At 51.0% G+C, this 11,479-nt stretch overlaps 1 protein-coding gene across 2 annotated transcripts in view; it reads left to right on the forward strand.

The window, feature by feature from the left end:
- Positions 1–11,479, forward strand: part of RAD54B (RAD54 homolog B) — a 97,942-nt gene that overhangs the window by 22,153 nt on the left and 64,310 nt on the right. The window lies entirely within an intron of this gene.

The following is an 11,479-nucleotide window of genomic DNA, read 5'->3' on the forward strand; positions in this document are numbered from 1 at the left end:
GGGATGGTAGGGGCTCAGATATTTGGGCCATTTTCAGTGTCCGACACTGGCCAGGCCGAAGCAGCTTCATTCACATTTCCCCCAGGGATGGTAGGGGCTCAGATATTTGGGCCATTTTCAGTGTCCGACACTGGCCAGGCCGAAGCAGCTTCATTCACATTTCCCCCAGGGATGGTAGGGGCTCAGATATTTGGGCCATTTTCAGTGTCCGACACTGGCCAGGCCGAAGCAGCTTCATTCACATTTCCCCCAGGGATGGTAGGGGCTCAGATATTTGGGCCATTTTCAGTGTCCGACACTGGCCAGGCCGAAGCAGCTTCATTCACATTTCCCCCAGGGATGGTAGGGGCTCAGATATTTGGGCCATTTTCAGTGTCCGACACTGGCCAGGCCGAAGCAGCTTCATTCACATTTCCCCCAGGGATGGTAGGGGCTCAGATATTTGGGCCATTTTCAGTGTCCGACACTGGCCAGGCCGAAGCAGCTTCATTCACATTTCCCCCAGGGATGGTAGGGGCTCAGATATTTGGGCCATTTTCAGTGTCCGACACTGGCCAGGCCGAAGCAGCTTCATTCACATTTCCCCCAGGGATGGTAGGGGCTCAGATATTTGGGCCATTTTCAGTGTCCGACACTGGCCAGGCCGAAGCAGCTTCATTCACATTTCCCCCAGGGATGGTAGGGGCTCAGATATTTGGGCCATTTTCAGTGTCCGACACTGGCCAGGCCGAAGCAGCTTCATTCACATTTCCCCCAGGGATGGTAGGGGCTCAGATATTTGGGCCATTTTCAGTGTCCGACACTGGCCAGGCCGAAGCAGCTTCATTCACATTTCCCCCAGGGATGGTAGGGGCTCAGATATTTGGGCCATTTTCAGTGTCCGACACTGGCCAGGCCGAAGCAGCTTCATTCACATTTCCCCCAGGGATGGTAGGGGCTCAGATATTTGGGCCATTTTCAGTGTCCGACACTGGCCAGGCCGAAGCAGCTTCATTCACATTTCCCCCAGGGATGGTAGGGGCTCAGATATTTGGGCCATTTTCAGTGTCCGACACTGGCCAGGCCGAAGCAGCTTCATTCACATTTCCCCCAGCGATGGTAGGGGCTCAGATATTTGGGCCATTTTCAGTGTCCGACACTGGCCAGGCCGAAGCAGCTTCATTCACATTTCCCCCAGGGATGGTAGGGGCTCAGATATTTGGGCCATTTTCAGTGTCCGACACTGGCCAGGCCGAAGCAGCTTCATTCACATTTCCCCCAGGGATGGTAGGGGCTCAGATATTTGGGCCATTTTCAGTGTCCGACACTGGCCAGGCCGAAGCAGCTTCATTCACATTTCCCCCAGGGATGGTAGGGGCTCAGATATTTGGGCCATTTTCAGTGTCCGACACTGGCCAGGCCGAAGCAGCTTCATTCACATTTCCCCCAGGGATGGTAGGGGCTCAGATATTTGGGCCATTTTCAGTGTCCGACACTGGCCAGGCCGAAGCAGCTTCATTCACATTTCCCCCAGGGATGGTAGGGGCTCAGATATTTGGGCCATTTTCAGTGTCCGACACTGGCCAGGCCGAAGCAGCTTCATTCACATTTCCCCCAGGGATGGTAGGGGCTCAGATATTTGGGCCATTTTCAGTGTCCGACACTGGCCAGGCCGAAGCAGCTTCATTCACATTTCCCCCAGGGATGGTAGGGGCTCAGATATTTGGGCCATTTTCAGTGTCCGACACTGGCCAGGCCGAAGCAGCTTCATTCACATTTCCCCCAGGGATGGTAGGGGCTCAGATATTTGGGCCATTTTCAGTGTCCGACACTGGCCAGGCCGAAGCAGCTTCATTCACATTTCCCCCAGGGATGGTAGGGGCTCAGATATTTGGGCCATTTTCAGTGTCCGACACTGGCCAGGCCGAAGCAGCTTCATTCACATTTCCCCCAGGGATGGTAGGGGCTCAGATATTTGGGCCATTTTCAGTGTCCGACACTGGCCAGGCCGAAGCAGCTTCATTCACATTTCCCCCAGGGATGGTAGGGGCTCAGATATTTGGGCCATTTTCAGTGTCCGACACTGGCCAGGCCGAAGCAGCTTCATTCACATTTCCCCCAGGGATGGTAGGGGCTCAGATATTTGGGCCATTTTCAGTGTCCGACACTGGCCAGGCCGAAGCAGCTTCATTCACATTTCCCCCAGGGATGGTAGGGGCTCAGATATTTGGGCCATTTTCAGTGTCCGACACTGGCCAGGCCGAAGCAGCTTCATTCACATTTCCCCCAGCGATGGTAGGGGCTCAGATATTTGGGCCATTTTCAGTGTCCGACACTGGCCAGGCCGAAGCAGCTTCATTCACATTTCCCCCAGCGATGGTAGGGGCTCAGATATTTGGGCCATTTTCAGTGTCCGACACTGGCCAGGCCGAAGCAGCTTCATTCACATTTCCCCCAGGGATGGTAGGGGCTCAGATATTTGGGCCATTTTCAGTGTCCGACACTGGCCAGGCCGAAGCAGCTTCATTCACATTTCCCCCAGGGATGGTAGGGGCTCAGATATTTGGGCCATTTTCAGTGTCCGACACTGGCCAGGCCGAAGCAGCTTCATTCACGTTTCCCCCAGGGATGGTAGGGGCTCAGATATTTGGGCCATTTTCAGTGTCCGACACTGGCCAGGCCGAAGCAGCTTCATTCACATTTCCCCCAGGGATGGTAGGGGCTCAGATATTTGGGCCATTTTCAGTGTCCGACACTGGCCAGGCCGAAGCAGCTTCATTCACATTTCCCCCAGGGATGGTAGGGGCTCAGATATTTGGGCCATTTTCAGTGTCCGACACTGGCCAGGCCGAAGCAGCTTCATTCACATTTCCCCCAGGGATGGTAGGGGCTCAGATATTTGGGCCATTTTCAGTGTCCGACACTGGCCAGGCCGAAGCAGCTTCATTCACATTTCCCCCAGGGATGGTAGGGGCTCAGATATTTGGGCCATTTTCAGTGTCCGACACTGGCCAGGCCGAAGCAGCTTCATTCACATTTCCCCCAGCGATGGTAGGGGCTCAGATATTTGGGCCATTTTCAGTGTCCGACACTGGCCAGGCCGAAGCAGCTTCATTCACATTTCCCCCAGGGATGGTAGGGGCTCAGATATTTGGGCCATTTTCAGTGTCCGACACTGGCCAGGCCGAAGCAGCTTCATTCACATTTCCCCCAGGGATGGTAGGGGCTCAGATATTTGGGCCATTTTCAGTGTCCGACACTGGCCAGGCCGAAGCAGCTTCATTCACATTTCCCCCAGGGATGGTAGGGGCTCAGATATTTGGGCCATTTTCAGTGTCCGACACTGGCCAGGCCGAAGCAGCTTCATTCACATTTCCCCCAGGGATGGTAGGGGCTCAGATATTTGGGCCATTTTCAGTGTCCGACACTGGCCAGGCCGAAGCAGCTTCATTCACATTTCCCCCAGGGATGGTAGGGGCTCAGATATTTGGGCCATTTTCAGTGTCCGACACTGGCCAGGCCGAAGCAGCTTCATTCACATTTCCCCCAGGGATGGTAGGGGCTCAGATATTTGGGCCATTTTCAGTGTCCGACACTGGCCAGGCCGAAGCAGCTTCATTCACATTTCCCCCAGGGATGGTAGGGGCTCAGATATTTGGGCCATTTTCAGTGTCCGACACTGGCCAGGCCGAAGCAGCTTCATTCACATTTCCCCCAGGGATGGTAGGGGCTCAGATATTTGGGCCATTTTCAGTGTCCGACACTGGCCAGGCCGAAGCAGCTTCATTCACATTTCCCCCAGCGATGGTAGGGGCTCAGATATTTGGGCCATTTTCAGTGTCCGACACTGGCCAGGCCGAAGCAGCTTCATTCACATTTCCCCCAGGGATGGTAGGGGCTCAGATATTTGGGCCATTTTCAGTGTCCGACACTGGCCAGGCCGAAGCAGCTTCATTCACATTTCCCCCAGGGATGGTAGGGGCTCAGATATTTGGGCCATTTTCAGTGTCCGACACTGGCCAGGCCGAAGCAGCTTCATTCACATTTCCCCCAGGGATGGTAGGGGCTCAGATATTTGGGCCATTTTCAGTGTCCGACACTGGCCAGGCCGAAGCAGCTTCATTCACATTTCCCCCAGGGATGGTAGGGGCTCAGATATTTGGGCCATTTTCAGTGTCCGACACTGGCCAGGCCGAAGCAGCTTCATTCACATTTCCCCCAGGGATGGTAGGGGCTCAGATATTTGGGCCATTTTCAGTGTCCGACACTGGCCAGGCCGAAGCAGCTTCATTCACATTTCCCCCAGGGATGGTAGGGGCTCAGATATTTGGGCCATTTTCAGTGTCCGACACTGGCCAGGCCGAAGCAGCTTCATTCACATTTCCCCCAGGGATGGTAGGGGCTCAGATATTTGGGCCATTTTCAGTGTCCGACACTGGCCAGGCCGAAGCAGCTTCATTCACATTTCCCCCAGGGATGGTAGGGGCTCAGATATTTGGGCCATTTTCCACTGCTTTTCCCCACATTAGCAGGGGTCTGAATCTGAGTTGGAGCAATTAGGACACAAGCCTGTGCTCAAATGGGATGCCAGTATCACAGGCCTTACCTGCAAAGGCACAACCCAGGCCTTGATTTCAACATTGTTAAGAATACAGATGACTCATTTGTAGAGGGTTCCTCAATTTTCATTTGTTTGCTGTTTTCTCATGGCTGTACCCATGAGAAATTTATGGCAAGAATATCAGAAAAAATTTTACAAATGCAATTTTTTTTTGGGAGGGTGGTGGGGAGACAGAGTGAGTGAGCCTGCTCCTGTCCAGGTTCACTCTCCAGGTGTCTACAGTAGCTGGAGTTGGGCCAGGCTGAAGCTGGGAGTTGGGAACTCAGTCCCAGCCTCCCAAGTAGCTGGCTGGACCCAGTTACTGCAGCTGTCACCTGCCTGTTCCAGAATACGTGTTAGCAGGAAGCTGGAGTCAAGAGTTGGATCCAGTCCTCAAACCCAAGCACTCTGAAATGGGATGTGAACATTCTTTTTGGTGATGTTTATATAGTTGATCAGGGTGGGAAGGATTGAGAATTAGAGGAACATGGGTGAGACCATGGTTTCCGCTTTTCTTTTTCTTTCTGTATCTAGGGGAAGGTGAGAAATAGAGGTTGAAGCCACACCCACCATCCCAACCACCCCAGTACCCAGGTCTGCCATATTCTCTGTGTGCATCTGGGCCCATCATCCATTATTCTTTTTTTTCCACTGAGAAGGGCGCCCTGGAGCACCCAACCTGGGCCCCGTTGTATCCCCCACCCCTGGGGCTCATGGACCTGGCACCCACTGCAAAGGCAGGCCAAAGGACCCAGGCCAGGTGACCAGGGTCCTGTGGGAACCCCCAAACCAGGGCTCACGGATTTGGCACCCACCACGCAAATGACCCAAGGACCTAGGCCAGGCGACCAATGCCCCACTGGCCCCCATGCTCCTAGGGTGTCCACTGTGCAGATGGGCTTAAGGACCCGGGACAGGTGACCTGGCCCCTGCCAGACCACCTGCCCCAGGGCTCACAGACCTGGCACCCTCCCCCACCGCAACGTGTCTTTAGAAAAAAAAAATTAGAATAGGCTAGGTGATTGGCCTAGTTAACATTGGTATAGTTAACACAGGTTTGGCGTTAAACAGGCCCAGGATGCTCGCCAGCTTTTAGCTACTTTTCTTTCAGAACTGTAGCATTTGCCTAGGTAAAATGCAGCCTAGGCTGTTGCCCCCAGCTGGGGTGGGTGTGAATGTTCTAACTGGTGTTGTAACCTCCAGATTAAATGCTTTCCCCAGCAGTAATTCTTAGTATATAATCAAGGGCACATGTCAGTTTATCCCCTTATTGGTGATATTAGGCCTATTTGAATAAATTAGTGTCTGAAGAGTTTCTTCAAAATAAAAATAGTTTTTTCAAAATTTTATTTATTTATTTTAAAATTATTTTATTTTGGTAATCTTTACATAGTTGATTAGGGCATGAAGAGTCAAGGTCTGCAGGAAATATTTTTTTTCTGTATCTGGGGTAAGGGAAGAGATAGAAGGAAGTCCCACCCAGTCTCCCACCCATCCCATGATCCCCGATGTGGGACATGCTCCGAGGGTCCTGCTCATGCAGTTTTGATAGTTCAACAGGTCTGAATTGCTGCCAATCTCGCCATTCTACGCATGGTGAAATCTCTTCAGAATCTACTGGCTGACACAGTCTGTACATGGTTGGCGTTCTGAGTTCAGTTGGAGGGATCCCCAGAGAATCCCCAGAGCTGATTCTTGCATGTGCTTGCCAGTACAGGGTCCGGCACAGTCCATGGCACCAGTCAGCTCATGCACATGCTGGTGGTTTCAATTGCTGGGTCAGTTCTGTTTCCAGCCCTGTCTTCCTCATGAACCAATGGGTGTTGCAGTCCAGCCCAATCCTGCCCACTTCATACTCGGCCCTCCTGCAAACTAGTGGGAGCCACAGCCTAGTTGGGGTGACTCCCCATAACCCCCACCAGGCCTGTCCCCTACCCTGGTTCCCATGCTTGCCACTATGTGCCACAGACTTGTTCAGTCTGTCCCATATCCCATTTAGCTCTCGTACATGTCAATGGGCGTTGAAGCCTAGTGCAACACAACCTGCCCTACTATCTAGCCCACACACATACTGGCGGGTGCTGTTCTATCTAGCCACCCCTGTCCCTGTCCTGGTTTTCATGCTTTCCAGTGGGAGTGGTAACCCAAGAGGGAGGTGCCCACTATTTCCCTACTAAGCCACTCCCACTCCCGGATCATGTACTCTCCAGGTGGTTCTGGAGTTTGACTTGACAGAATTAGTCCTCAGTGCCAGACTCTGCTAGCTGATGCTGTGGCAAGGCTTAACCAACCCTCACCCAGTGTAATTTATGCTTGTACCAGTCAGAGCAGTCAGCTGAGCCTACTTTTCTCTGACTCAGCTCACATGAGGCCCACAGGTTTTGTAGCCCTGCCTGGTCTGGTCTGTCCCCATCCCACCTGATGCTCTATAGTGAGAGTGGCTTTCCAGCAGGGGAGCCCACCACATTTTCCCTACCGGCTTTACCCCCTCCCTCCCTGGTTCTCACGTGTGCTGGTTGGGCACTGCAGCCCAGTCTGGTATGGCGTACCTCATCTTGGCTTTCGGTAGTGTGCACTGGTATGTGTTGCGACTGAAGCTGGCCCCACCCACACTCTGTTCTCCTGCTCGGATTTGCCAGTGGGTGATGTGAATTGATTCAGCCTGGTCTGCCCCTGACCTGTGCCAAATGTATGCTGGTGGGTATCTTTCTCTTGCCTGGTCTGGGCTACTCCCTATCGTGGTTCTCACCTGCGTGGACTGTGTCCTGCCAGAGGAGTTGTCCCAGCTCCTCCATCAGAACCTCTCCCTATGCCAGATCTCGTGCATACCAGGGGAGCCATGGGCCAGCACTACTTAGTCCACCTCCTGTCCTGGCAGGAACAGTGGCCTTTTCTGACTGGGCTTCAACCCATTCTGGTTCTTGCTGTTGGATGTTTCAGCCCAGCCAAGGCTCATCCATACCCAGATACGGCTCACACATGGCTCAGTAGGGGTTGAGACCTAGCCTAGTCCATCCTACATCTACCCTGGTCCTCCAGAGCACCAGCTGGTGCTGGAGTCTAGCCTGGTTAGGTGCGTTCAGCTCCAGTTCATACTTGTGCCAAGGGAGACTGCAGGCATGTGCAGACCAGAACATGCCGGGGTCGGTGCAGTAGGTGTGGATGGCACGAAGGTGTGAAGAGAACAGCTCCACTGCTTGGCAGAGCCCGGGGGAGCTTCCAGCTGTTTGGCAGGGCCTGGCAGATTTCTCTCTGACCACCTTGAAGCAGTCTCACCACCTTTTTGCATGGAAACTCAAACACCCCACTAAGAATTCTGTAATCTATTGCGGCATCGTTTGCCCCTGTGGGATGGCTTTTGCCACCAACGTGAGCTTGGGAGTTAACGTCACTGATAATGTCTTGGTGAGTGGGCCTTTGACAATTTACACACGGGAGTACAATTAAGCCCATGCCATTTTTAAACACTTTATTGGGTACTTAACCATTGCCTCAGAATTTGGTCTAGACATGCAGCACTCCTTCTGGGAGGGGGATTGAAAATATCCTAAATATTAATGCGAGTGATGGGAGTGAGAGCTGAAATTGCTGTGGCAATAAATATAGTTATTGTTATCTCAGAGGCTAGCCTGTTTTTGCAATTTTTTTGGAGCATAGAAAATGTAGCTGTTTTAGCCATTTTTATAATTTTTAGCTAGAGGAATTAAGGATGCTTTTATTAAAGAAAAGTGCTTTTGATTATTGTTTTATTGTTTATGGAGTTGTAGGGTTTATAGTTGTAGGGGGATTTAATATTTAATTTTTGCTTTTAGAATTATATTTTTTCCCTTGTAAACTATTTTCCCATTGAATAATGGGCAAGTTGCAGAAATAGAAATGTGGTAGGAATGTACTACTGATTAGCAGGTAATCGCATGTGCCTTGGCCTTGGAGTCCTGGCTGCCGCTCCATGGCTACTGTTAAAGAATGAATAATGGCTTGCTTTGAAGAATATGAATACAGTGTTTTAAAGAATTATCTCTGGGGACACCTGCTTAGCCCTGAAGTGCAGACGGAATGACCGAATGTCTGTACATGCCCCCTTAGTCTTGAAGTAAAAAAATAGAACAATAGTTGCTTGTGCAGAAGCTTGTGAGGTTTTGAGTAAATAAAAAGGACAGCTTTTTCTTGGGCTGTTGTGAGAACGCACAAAGTGTCAGTGTCTGTGTCTTTCTCCACGCACCCTTCCCGAGCTCTGAACTCTCGGCTGGAGCTGGACTCCGGCAAGAACACAGCCCCCACTCCAGCCCCTGCATTCACCAGGGGGAACCCCAACCCAGTTAGGGTGTGTTTTTAGCTCTCCAACTGGGCCTGTTCCCAAGCATAGATTGCGTGCCTGCCAGTGTTTGCTCTGACCCAATTGGCTTAGCCCCTCACCTGCCTCAGCCTTTGGCTGATGCTGTTTCCTAGTATCCCTGGCTCATGCAGACCAGGAGGTGTAAGAGCCTAGCTCGGCATGACCTGTGCTCCATCCTGATTTCTGATCTTCCTTGTGAGTTAAGGTTTGCTCAGCCCTGCCTGGTCCACCGCCTTCCAGTTGCAGCTCGGCCCACCACACATCCTGTTTTAGGATGCACATTTGGGTGCTGCTGCCTTGACCTGCCTAGATTGTTGTTGGATCCTTTACCCATACGTGGTGTCAGGTTCCATGGTCACACCTAGCTCATCCCATCACCACCCCAGCTTGCGAGCTAACCAGTGGGACTTATATTTCCACAGGGCTGGGCCCACACTTCCCCTTGGATCTGGTTCTCTCATGTGTTGGTTAGTGTAATGACCCTGCTAAGTGTGACCCATCCCCTGTTCCACCAATCACTCAGGTACTGGTATTCAACTCTGCCAGACAGGCCCCCAGCCATAGCTTTCGTGTGGACTGGTGTGTGGCAGTCAGTGATGCTCTATGCTAACAGTCCATCTCAGAATTCCCATGTGGGTTGGCGAATCAGTCTTGCCCAAATAGAACTTATGGAATCTCCCCCTCCAAACCGTCAGGTCTCAGTCCCCATGGCTGCCAGAAAGTTCTATTAACCCATTGCTAGGAATCACTCAGGATGCATCCCTCACCTATACTCACACTGGGCTTATCACTGAATGTCCCTCGGCAGCAAGTACATACCCTAAAGACCCTAGAGTTCGCCACCAGGCATCCAGCAGGCAGAGCCTCGCACCAAATAAGTGCACTTAGTGCCCAGCTGCCAGGACTTGGTTACTGTGTGGCGACGGTGTACATGGGTCAAGTCTCGGGCATTCTGTCCTACCCCTCCTGGGTACTCTCTGCAAGCGGGTTGCCACCACTGTGGAGAGCTGCTGTCACCAGAGCTGCCAAGGTCGAACTCCCACCCCCTAGTTTCCTGCTTCCATAAGGTGGTGATTGCAGGGCAGGGCTAGAGGTTTAAATCCAGTCCTAGGATTTCCTCATGGTGTACTCACCATGGGGGGAGAAATCTCTCTCTTCGGCCTCTCAACAGCCAGTATTTGCCCATGGGTCAAGTCTTGGGTATTGGGTCCTACTTGGCCTGGGTATTCTCCGAAGCAGGTTGCCACGACTGTGGAGAGCTGCTGTGACCTGAGCCGCCAAGGTCGAACTCTCAAAATAAAAATAGTTTTATGTTTACAATTATTGAGTATCTAGTGAGGGCAACTTTGAAACTATTGGTTCTTAGCTAAAACTTATTAATATAAATTATACCATGTGTTGATTGGTAATTCCAGGTATATTAGTTGACATTTCTGTAGGTGTAAACTTTATTTTCTCTACTTGTTAATGCTTACGGATTTATAAGTTTCTGGTTTATTCAGTGGGTTGTCATCTGTCATCTGTTTCAGCATCATTGTGACGATCAGTGTTGGTTACTGGGAGTGTAGAAAAACTGCTTTGCTTCTGCAATCCCCATCGATTTTAGAAAACTTCTATACTTTCAGCCACAGTAAGCCCTGCCTCTCAGTTGAGGGTCCTCGTTTCTTTTTCTTGGAGAATAGTTTTTTACAAACAGCATGTGAGCTCTAGGTACTCATTCTTAATGTGGTAGTGTTAAACTGAGACTTTCCTGAAATAAGAACTGGGAAATGTTTATATGTTTACTTCATTTTTTTTAGTTTTATTTAAAAAAAGGATTTATTATTTATTTTATTGGAGAGATGATTGGAGAGAGAGGAAGATCTTCTGTCTGCAGGTTCACTTCCCAAGTGGCCGCAGTAGCCAGAGTTGAGTTGATCCAAAGCCAGGAGCCTCTTCCAGATCCCCGCGTGGTGCAGGGTCCCAAGGTTTTGGGTTGTCCTCAACTGCTTTCCCAACCACAAGCAGGGAGCTGGAAGGGAAGCGGGGCGGTCAGGACACAAACAGGCGCCTATTTGGGATCTTGGCGCATGCAAGGCAAGGGCTTTAATTGCTAGGCTACAGCACTTGGTCCTACATCTTTTTAAAAATTTTTTTTTCCTATGCATATATTAAAATTTATGAGTTCATACTAAATTACAATGTGGTACCATAGAGTTCATTCTGGTCTTTACCCATTCTGTGTTTACAGTTCCTTCCCTTACAGTGAAACAAAACAGAACAAAACGAAAACAAACTTGGTTACTGGGCTGGGTGCTAGTGTCCCCAATTGGTATACTTGTTATAGGGCTTGAGCTCATGTTTAGAATCAGAAATGCACACAGAATAAAGTTCAGCCCAAAAGCTGTATTGGTAGCATTCCCTGGCGAGGTTCCCTGGTCTGATACAGACTGAGGGCCAGAGAAGTCAGGCCCAGGGGTTGTGGTGAGGAGATAGCAGGCAGAGAAGCGGGAGGAGAATGAAAGGCAGAGACACAGAGAGTCTGACTGACTGCTCCCTTGTGGGAGACAGCTCGGGACCCCTTC

This window comes from Ochotona princeps, chromosome 9 (assembly GCF_030435755.1).
Source record: "Ochotona princeps isolate mOchPri1 chromosome 9, mOchPri1.hap1, whole genome shotgun sequence".
In the NCBI taxonomy this organism is placed as follows: Eukaryota; Metazoa; Chordata; class Mammalia; order Lagomorpha; family Ochotonidae; genus Ochotona; species Ochotona princeps.